Source organism: Falco peregrinus, chromosome 4 (genome assembly GCF_023634155.1).
Source record: "Falco peregrinus isolate bFalPer1 chromosome 4, bFalPer1.pri, whole genome shotgun sequence".
Taxonomy (NCBI): Eukaryota; Metazoa; Chordata; class Aves; order Falconiformes; family Falconidae; genus Falco; species Falco peregrinus.
This window is the reverse complement of record NC_073724.1, coordinates 50,502,911-50,513,338: the sequence shown is the minus strand read 5'-3', so window position 1 is coordinate 50,513,338 and position 10,428 is coordinate 50,502,911.

The window sequence follows — 10,428 nt, the reverse complement described above, 5'->3', positions numbered from 1 at the left end:
TTGAGTTCAACCTGTTGATGTTCTAATTGCCAAAGGCGTATCATTTGATTTTGAAAAGCCGCCGCCTCGGTGAATGCCTCAGGGTATTTTCAGCTTTATTTAGATTTGTGCATTACAGTTTTAAATTGCTACTTTGGGCTCTATTAAAACAATTTTCAAAAAGAAAATGTCAGTGTGCACAAATAGGTAATTGAAAATAGTACTGCCTAGGAACAAATACGGTTTTCCTGCAGTTTTCCTTAGCTTTTGTTTAAAAGTGCAGTATTATATTATGCTAGTGGGTTGGGTTTTTTATTTGGTACAAGTGGTAATCATGATAAAATGTCATTGGCTTGGGTAGCTGTGTAGTGCTTGTTAACATATCCATTTGTGCAGGAACAAATGATCTGTAGGAGTTGTGGTGCACACAAGAAATCCCAGATAGTAGTCCATTAACCTCAAGACTGCATTTCCCATTAATTTTTGAATGTTTATTATTATTTTACAGGATAAAATACTTTATTCATTCCATGCACATACAGCTTACAGTAGTCTAGTGGTGTCTGTGAGTGGTAAAATACTCAATATTCAGCATCCTATAATAATAAAATATTTTTATTCTGGAGTCATAACAATGAATCTTTCAACTCTGGTGAAATGTATAAACTACATAGCTAGTAACTTGATGTCTTGTGCCTTTTGAAGTAATTTATACCAGTGCAAATAATTATGTATCATTTTATCAACTTAGCCTCACTTTGTCTTCCTTTTCCACCTGTGTAAATTCTATACAAAGACCAAGCCATTCACTTAGCTTCAGTGGGAGCAGCATAGATGAAGGTCATAGAGGGAGCTTGGAGAATTATCTGTGACATTGTAGATTAAATTTTCTTTAACAAATTTTTTAGTGAAGCATCACTGCTTCAAAATGTTATTAAAAAAAGCATTCCAACACACTGTTAAAAAAAACCATTAGGACCAAATTGGTGTGTTTCATCACTGATTTGCCTTTGGAGCTAATAAAGCTCTGATTCTCAGGCTAGCGTTTTCTTATTCTACCTGTGTTACTGACAGGATATTAGTAGTGAATAAAGCATAGATTTCTATTGAATTTTGTTAGGCCATTGAATTTCTTGTATGGATGTGTTCAGGTCTACTGTAAAGCACTGCACATGCTTAAAGCAGTCTTCTATATATCAACTGGTGCAATGCAGTTTTCTGTATCTCATAAAAAGGTATAACTGCATGATCCCACAACTTAATCTCTTCTTTCTCATGGTCAAGTCAACTCTGAGTCCATCACTCAGGGCAGATGTACCTGGAAGTAGCAACCTACTTTGGTAGCAAGTGTTGTGCACTTTTTCCTTGTGTTGTCTTCTATGAATGTGAAAATTCTATGTAAAGGAAAGGAAGCCTGTAAAAGAACAGAAAACAAAAAGCATAATTAAGTTGCAAATGCTACAGATGCTCCCAGGAAGATTTAAAGAAGACTGAGGGACATTTATTGACCTAAGAATTCTGGAAACCAAAGTCAAACTGATTACATCAGCCTGTGGCATTAAACAGATCAACTCTGAGCTATCTTGGTAATATCACCCAGGAATGGCTGTTGGAAAGAGGCAAGCACATTCTCTGCTATTCATCAGCTCCTTCTTATTGCCTTAGACATCATTGTTTGTATAGTGCCAGAGTTGCCTTATGTTTGTTGAACCACGCATGCCATTGATGAATGTTGAAACATTTGTTCCAAGAATGAGAATTAAAAGATGGTCTTAAAAGATTTACTGTTAGTATACAAAATGGGGAGGTTGTTCTTTGGTTATTGAAATTGTACTCACTTCCAGCCAGTCTTCATTCAATCACAGATGTCTCCCAAAGAAGGTGTTTTAAAGAATGCTTTTTCAGCCAGTGCTTCTTTGACAATTGCTTTTGGAATAAAATACTTGTGGATCATTCCTGCCCACATGTCCACATGGGATCCATATGCTCTCTTATGCAGCTGGTTGGGAGGGGACCTGCACATGGAGAAACAGCTACATTTTGGGTGTGTTTGACCCAGGGATTTGCCCCCTGGTTGTTCTTGTGCCCATGCTAATGCCTAGGTGAGCACTTTGACTCTCAAAGCTGGGCTGTGATCAGGTGGTTTGTGGCTCTTGGATGCTGTGTGGAGAGCACTGGTGGGTTAAGGTCTGTTTGGTTTTGCTGGAGAGTGAGTCAGGAGCTCTTGCTGGGTCAGGCAGAGTTCAAAGGCAATTAAAGAAGCAGTGGTGTGTTGCCTCTCAGCTGTGACCATCGACCTTCCCATGGTGGCATGCCAGGTGTAGTGCAGGCTCTCCTGGCACCCCTGCCTGCTGTCACACCTTCCTCCTGACTGTCCTCCATGTCAAGTCTGAGAGAGCTGCAGCATCAGGAACAGCCAGCAAGGTGCTCAGATCTGTGTGGAAACAATCCAAAGCACCTGCTTCACAAAACAGGCAAGTTTTCCTCACAAGAGGGCAGCAAGCAGGAACAGTGACTGTGGTCACGTTGTAGGTAGCATGAGGTACTCAAAGCGCAGGATTGTTCCAAAGCCCTTGTATACTGAAATTAGAAATTTATAGAAGCCAGAAATATATATACAATATATAAATACAGACTCTAGTTAGTGCAATTGTGGGAGCACAAGGGAGTGGGCGAAGGGGCTTGGAGTATCTAGGTTTTACTATGCTATGCATAGTAATATCATCATTTAATATATGATTTCCTCAGTTTTATTCTGCTCCTAAGCTATTAGTCATCTTGATGGCATTGTGTATTATGCATGAAGAAAAACTTAAGCTTTCTGGAAAGACCATTTTTTGGGGATTTCCCATGTCCAAAAGTGCATGTTGTTTAACAATGTGTTTAGACAACATCAGCTTCAATCTAAAAGGATTTTGTGTTGTTTTTTGTTTGTGGTGTCCATTACTTGTGACACAATGCGCAGGGGGAAAAGGGAAAGCACCAGTCTTAAATGAAGATAATGAAAGCTTTTTCAAAGGCAATATTGTCAAATACAAAAGTGGTTAAAGAGGAGCAGGAGGAAAACATTTAAATGTAACTACATGCATTTCTATGAGCTAATAAAGAGAGCATTTTCTTTGGTTTCTCTAGTGGGAAAACAGAGCAAAAGAACTTCCTTTAGCTCTAGTTTCTATAGTGACACTACCCTCAGTGTCACTTACGGTTTTTTGCACAGTTTTATGCAATCAAAAATAACTTGATAGTACAGTGTAGAAATGAAGCTTAAGCGGAGTTTTCTATCATGTAGAAAACAGTTAATGATCTTGAGGAATAAGAATTTAAATTGCATCAAAGATTACATACTTCTAGTTTAGTAACTGAACATTGGTTCTTCCTGCTAATGAGGTGAGAGATGGCAAATACCATCCTCACCAGCCTCCTAACCGCAGTCAAGGTCCATGATGTCCACTACACCTCTGTGTTTGAGTCCACAGCTGCTACATCTACCCATTCTTTAATTTTTCCTTGGTCTACATGCAGCTGAGCTCTCTGGTTTTCCTGAGGGTCTGTGGCATTTTTTCTCACCACAGACACTTGGGAGCTAAACCTGACTCTGGGGTGGATGAAGAGCAGTACAGTTCCTTTCTGATCACATGAACCCACCTTCATGGCTGGAGGTACAAACCCACAGCCCTCCACCCTCTCCTGCCCTGGCAGCATCCCCTTCTGCAGCCGGCATCTCCTGCTGGTCATGGCCCCTTTCTTACTCCTCCTCTCTGCAGTTGGTTTCCCTTTCTTCAGCTGATCCTACAGCCAAATCAGCAATGCAAGGATGTCCCTTGTCTTACTCTCTTGCCCCAAAATTCCTTTTGTTTCTGTCAGCCCCTGCTCTGTAGTGTAACTCCTGTTTTCCTCTTTGGGAATTTCTCAAGTGTCTTCTAGTCCTGTCTCCAGATAAGGACCAAAGTGGTCTTTTTTTTTTCTTTTTTCTTTTTTTTTTTTTTTGTCTGATTATATAGTTCATCCAAACCCTAAATATTTCAGTTAACTTCTGTTTTTTATTATCATCTTCCAGACAGAGTGGGCAGTAATTTACAAAGGACTTAGCAAGTTCATGGCTGATTTGTTACATGCTGAGGCATTAAATATGGAGCAATTTTACATAATTAACCAGAATTCTTAAACTGCATGCATGCAGGTTCCTCAGCCAGTCACAGCTGATTATGCTTTGGTTACTGATGAATAGTAGCACTAAAAAAATTATTATCCACTTCTTCCCAGGACTGTTTTCACAGACGAGCCTGTCTGTCGCGATGCAGCCATTCCAATATCATGTTTATTTAGCTACTCCGCTGATTTTACACTTGAAGCTGCAAGATATTGTTAAAGAAATAGTTCACTCATTCCCTACAAAGTTTAATTAAAAAGAATGATACCATTATATATTATGTGTACCTATTTTAATCTCTTCTTGCATATCAGGTTTCATTACTCTTCATGGTTTCTGTTATTTGTTTTGCAAACACACAAGTCAAGAAATAATTATGAATAATGTAGGTCACCCACGAGAACTGAGGGGGAGAAATCATTACAGAGTTGTTCTGTTCCTGGAAAATCAGAGAGACGTGTTTGAGAGAGGAAAGCCTCCAAGGTAAAATATAACCTCTGCTCAAAATTTCTGATATGCCTCATTCAGGGCAGAGAGACCTTTGAGGTATAACCAGTTCTGGGAGGTCCACCACCCAGGCATGCTGTTGTCCTCTGTGGCTGGAACCTGGAAGCACTTGCACAGCCCTGGTGAGAAGCCAGGAGTGATGCTTGCTCCCCGTGCCTCCCTTGCTCTGCGTTCAGACCCTGGTCCTGGAGGCCATGGTCCCTCTCGAGAAGCAGTCGTTGGCAGCTGTGCCTAGGGAAAGCCGGGGCTTTGCTGAATCTGTACATCCCTCCTGCCTGACAGTGCTGCAGATGGGCTTGCAGGACTGTCTTAAGGAATGGAATTCCTGACTGAAGGCTTTAAAAAACGTCAGTCACTGAATAAATGCCTTGCCTGTGCCCTGCTGTTTTGAAAGCATTGTTTTACTTTCAGTGAAGCTGCTGCAGGAGGCTTCCCTGCAGAAGGAGGCTTTTCCTGCGTTTTGTGGAAGGTGAGCAGTGCCTCCTACTCTTGGCTTTCCACATGCTAGCCAAGTGCCAGTCCCCTGGTTGCCCTTCCTGCCTGCTGTCATTCAGCAGTGCCAGCTGGGTGCCATTCACAGTGACTGAATATACTCCATTATTATTTGACTCATAATAAGGGAACCGCTTGGAGTTATGGAAATCAACCTAAGAAATTCTGATATTGAAGAAAATACCCGTAAAATCAATCCTCTCAATCCTGCAAATTAGCATGAAATGTAGCCACTTGCATTCAGACCTAAATCTTGGATAAATATTTATTAATTTGTAATGAATATTTATTTATCTGAGAATTAGTCTGAAGACAGCCAAGATGATTTGAGTTTGGCTGCTCAGGTTGTTTCTTTCTAGCTTTGCCAACTTACTTATGCTTGTCTTTTTTTTTAGAAGTGCTGAACTTTAAAGCCTACACTGGTGCCTAGCATGATACTGGCGTATCTTCAAATCAGAGATAAGTCAGTAGGATAAAAATAAACCAGACTGTTTTCTTGTCTTGAATATTGTAACCCATGGTATAATATCATTCCCTTTTCTCTGTTAGAGATCTGAATTATCAATGACTCAAAGGCTTTTTTATTCATTAAAATAATTGGTTTTACCTTTCTATTCTTCTAAGGCCAGTGAATTTAAAATTCTTATAATTTTGCCTAAATGAAAACATATATTATGCAGTAGGGAAAAAGATGCATATGTGATTAGTCTGTGATTATCTTGCTGTTAAAATAAATCTAAACAAATGGGATTTTTATTGTTCCAGTGCAGACTATCTGGATGGTAAATTATTCTAAATTGGTCATAACCACAGCCCATTCAAGACTGTTCAGAGAGCACAGGCAAATGTGTAGCTTTTATTATTCTTAAATATAGTTAGATTTTTTTACATTCTTGATGGCCTTTTCTGGTTGTAGGTAATAAATGCAGCTATATATTACTGCTTTGTGTACCTGATATGTCAGCATGATATTCTTTAAAGCACCAGTGATATGATTTGATTTGAATTTTTAATATCAGAGCATCTTGCAGATGAACACTTAAGTAATGATGGTTAAAATTAGGTGGACAAGTAAAGTGAACTCAGTGTGACCATGGGATGAATAAACACTGTATGTAAAGTAATCTATGAAGAAACTACTTTAATGATGTAGAAAGAGTAGTGCATATGTGTATGTGTTTTTATATATATATATATATATATCTTCACACACAAACAGATTCACTACTATGTTGAGAAGATGTGAGTACAGACCTTCCCAAGATGACTTTAGGATATCTTCTTTGGGGAAGATGAAGCAATGTAGATGCAGAGGCCACAACTTCATTCACCTGAGCTCAATCTGGCACTGCTGCTGAGCCTTCCCACTACCTGCTGTGTTGAGACCTAGCATGATGCATGCATCACATCTCAGACAGGCAGTGTGTGGTGGCCGAGAATGAGCAAGATCTGCATTTCTCCTTTTTGCAGGTACATCATCTTACAGAAGCAGCGACTGCTTCTTTGTTAAACAATCTCAACTAACTGGATCCCCTTTGTTTTGTTGCCAGTATAGTATTCTGCCTTGTTGAACAGCTGATTTGGCTTGCTCTGCAGTTAGAAAATAACTGAACTGGCATAAGAAGCAGCAGATCTGAGGAGGGAAGGTGAGAGAGGGTGACTAAAGGGGACCAAGACTAGATATTTTCAGGAGTTTAATAAATTAACATTATTGTTTAATGTAGTAGAATTTGTAACTAACTGCTTATTAGTAATTGGTTACTAATATTTGCATTCTGCAGCATGTTATGGTGCTCATATAACCTAAAAACCAATGTTATATGTTTGGTTATCTTATTACGTAAATTAAATACATCTTTTTCAGGGGGAGATAAAAACATAGCACACAACACTCCTATAGTGTTCAGCTGGAAGGAACAGTCTTGTGAATGCTTAGAAGCTGGTTTACTCAGTGCTTCAAAAGCCCCTCTGCTGTTAGGGGGATTAGAATAAATGCAAATAATTTCCCCAGTGTGGACCAGTTAGAAAAATGCAATAACTCATATTTTGCTATAGAAATAAAAACCTAGTTGTTCAACCCTAAAATACCAAGCTTTGGAATTGCTTGTTTCTCCGCCATACTGTAGCTGGATGGGGTGAAGGTGTTGTCTGCTATCAAGTACTGGTGTCACCTGTACAGCCAAGCCTGTAAGGTTTAGCATAGTGATTTCAATGGGTTGAATGGCTAAATGGGCAATATTTTAGTCTATTATATGGAAGACGTCAATGTCATTCCGTTCTCAGTCTTGCTACAAGTGACTTTGTAAGTTTTCATTTCCTTAACGAAGAAGTTAATGACATTACTTCCTAAGGCCAGGGAGAAATTTTTCTCATAGAAATGTCTTCTACTGGAAAATGTTGATTCATCTAAATCAAGGCCTTATGAGGGTATATAATTTTTTTTTTTAAAGGAGATTTGGCAAAATGTTACCAAGGTTTTCAGTATTTGTGACAGATGTTTATTGTATTGAAATAAGATGTTTATGGATAAACTATTTCTAGAAGGCTGAAAAAATTATTTTGGAATATTTGTTTTGTGAACAATTCTGATATTTTTATTTTTTTCTTAATAATTCATAATGAATGCAGTATTTAATACTTAGAGCTTTGAAATACATGGATGGTATCATTTCTGGCCAAGCCTGGCTAGCTGTGCAATGATATTTGACAGCAGAGGCACTGGCATACACACATACTAAATATAATTCTGAATTAAAACACTGAGGCTGCTTCTAGTCTTAATTTCCTAATCCAATGTGCTTCCTCCATGGAAATAAAACAGTTGCAAGATGAAAGTCTCTGTGGAACTATCCCATGGAGATGAGTCCTATTCTGTTAACAAGCTCTGTGAAGTGATGACTTGTACGTAAAAATATAGTTTCCATCATAACCCAGAATTGGATAAATCCTTGTTTTAAGCTAATCAGAGATTAATAACGATAAAGAAACATAATGAAGAAACTTTTGAGGGAGCACTTGCATTTCCAGGATACTGCTCTGAGGAGATGCTGGCAGTCTTCAAAGTGTGACAAAGCCTGAGCAACTCAGACCTGGATCTGCTTATTGCTGCAGCTCCACAAGTACAGTGAAACTTGGTATTACATTCCAGTGAAAGATTTAATGTAAGATGCTTCCTCCTTTGCCTTGGGAATCACTGTGTACCCAGAAAATTGTTGGGTTAGGCACTATCATACCACTGACCTCTCTGGCTGATGCTTCTTTTGTTTAGAAGGACTAACAGTGGGGGCTTGTCACAGGTTTGCAGACACAGATTTTTTCATGAGGGACATTCTGTTCTTCTGTAACTGACAGTTCAAGTAACACAAGTATGATCTTCTTTAAGTACTTTTCTTCCTGTTGTTGTCCTGCAGCCAAGGAAGCTTGCATGGTCTTCCTCCTGCAGTAAATGCTCCAGCTGTTCCCAGTCATGAGTGAAAGCCACAGACATCTACCCCAGTGAGCAGAACTCCTGCCTCTGGGCTGTTGCAGCGCTCTGGCAATTCCCCAACTTTCCCCACCGTACTGTCATTCTTTGGAGAGCAGGGGAGCTGATGTTTTATGATTTGGTTTCATTTTCCTCAGCAGGGTTCTCCCTAGCAATGTTCAGTGTTTTATTAACTGACCTATTTCATGTAATACACTTGCCACCTCTAAGACATACAGACTTCTGTGCTATTTGTTAGTCCAGCTGAGAGCTATAAGCCAAGTAGTAAAATGCCTGGACGCTTTCTAGACTTCTTTCCATGCCTGTATTTCTAATGGAATAAAGACACTGAAGAAACATCCCGAATGTTTCATACATAAAGTGAAATTATTCCATATAGTAAATCAGTGTTAAATAGAACAAAAAGTATAAAGTTGGGGGCTCACATTTTGGCACGTGACATCATATTCATGCAGCCAGATGCATAGTCCAGTCTTCAGAATTATGTATCACTTTTCTATCGGTTATCAGCAATTGCTTCTCATGTGATGTGTCGATGCCTAAACTCTGAAAAGCAAGATTGTTACATGGTGCATAACTATTGCTATAGGACCTACACACAGGCAGCAAAGCCCCAAAACACTGGTAAATTTACACTTGTAAAACATTTCCCAGGAAACTTATGGGGAAAATAATGTTTGCATCAAACAGCAGTGTCTTATTCTATAAATATATTAAGAGAGTATAACCATGGACTTATCAAGCAGTTGTGTAAGGAAATGGCAGCATTTGAATCACACCCTCAGTAATCATCCTCTCCTGTAGTTTCAATGTGACAGTATGTGGTTCAACGTCTCCTCTTCCTGCAACTTTCATGCTATTTCCAGCCAATATAAAATATCAATTAGCTCTGTGGTATGAGTAGTTTCAGTAATTTTGCCATTCCTATCATATCAGCAGAATTTCTCCATCTTTATGGACAGAGCTGTGTATAGGTTTTCCATGAGAATTTTAACACTCTGGTCGGGAGATGTGTATTTTCTCTCAAGCAATGCCTCCCTTGTTAAGGCAAAACCTGACATTTCTTTTTCTTAACCAAAAAAGAAAAAAGTCTTCTATTAGAATTTTGGAGAAAAGGCAAATTTCTATAACTTGATTGCAACCTAAGTGCAGTCAGGTAGCTGGTACATATGGAAATTTTTAACTGATGATACTTTGACACTATTGATCTCTGTCATATTTGAACAGGTAGAATTCATGTCTTGTGGGTACAGTGGGGGAAACAAGAACAAGGAGACATTTGTTCTTGAACATATGAGAAGAGCTTGTGATGCTATAAGCAAAGATACTGTATATGAAAAAAAGGTCAGATATTGGGGTTTTGGTCAAAAAATATTTTTACACTAATGCCTCTGGATGGTATTTTTGTTCATTTATTAGACAAAAAAAGTAATGATATAATGCTGTTAGTCATCTTGTAATGTTCATCCCTGCTCTCAGCGTTCATCTGCTGTGCGCAGTTGGCAACTGATGCTCAGGGACTCTATGCAGCGAGGTGCTCTTCAGCTGCTGACTTTACAAGCGTAGCACTGCTATTGAAAAAGTAATCACGTGCAGGGTAATATTTCAAGGGCTCCTAATTGAAAAAGGAGAACTAATTTCCAGTGGGTCACTCGTATCCATTGTGCAAATTATGGTTTGAAGGGAGTTTGCTATAATGTTTTCCCAAATCATTCTAGAGAGGTCCATTATAAAATCTCTGCCCTTCTTTTAATCCACAGAGGACCCATAACTGATAGCTTGGAAGGACTTTCTGGAGGCTGCCTTTTGCAGGATA